This window comes from Morone saxatilis, unplaced genomic scaffold, assembly GCF_004916995.1.
Source record: "Morone saxatilis isolate NCDOM2014 unplaced genomic scaffold, NCSU_SB_2.0 Contig21, whole genome shotgun sequence".
NCBI classification, from domain to species: Eukaryota; Metazoa; Chordata; class Actinopteri; family Moronidae; genus Morone; species Morone saxatilis.
Genome location: NW_023339774.1, coordinates 4236053 through 4236862, shown reverse-complemented (window position 1 = coordinate 4236862; position 810 = coordinate 4236053).

Here is an 810-nt window from a genome sequence, read left to right as displayed (position 1 = left end):
CTTATGAAACATGTGAGAGTCATGATTAATTGCAAACGGGGTTACATTAAGGTAACATACTGTATATATTGTATTGCAAAAGACAAATTAGCATTGTAATCAACAGTACCACTTAACCAAATTGTTGACTTGAGGAAACCCAGAACATTTTCCATAACAGGACGCTGAATGGAGAATGGATGTTGGATGATGTCCACTGTCTCTTGGGCTGGTATACACTGATGTTCATCTCACAAACATAAATCCAGACACCTAAACAGAAGTGTCAGTGTGTGTAGGCACAGGGTTGAGTTTGAAGCCACACAGAGTGCTGCTGGGGATGACGTGTATATATATTGATATATTGTGTTAAAGGCCAGCCTGGAAATAACGTAGGGCATAAATGAACTACACCGTGGTCGCATCATATTATTATATATTATATTACATTCATAACAATATAAGTGATGTGTTATTAATTATTCTATTTTTATATTTCATTTTATTTTATTTCTGGTCTAGGGTACAAATGAAAAGAAAGTATTTTATTATTATTTTAAATTAGTATTTAAAAAAACGACAAACAAATGTATACAAATAAAGTATATCTATATGTATAAATGTGTGGACATACTGTATATGTATACATGTATGGAAATATAATGTCCTGCTTTCATTATTTAACATATTTCCAGCTGATATAAGAGTGAATGATAAATAATGTAATAACTGAACATAATGTGTGTTGCTGCACCAACAATAGAAGCAAGCCAGAAAAATCAATGATTGTGGACGTCTGCAGCACCTAAATCTTGAACACTTCCTGATGTG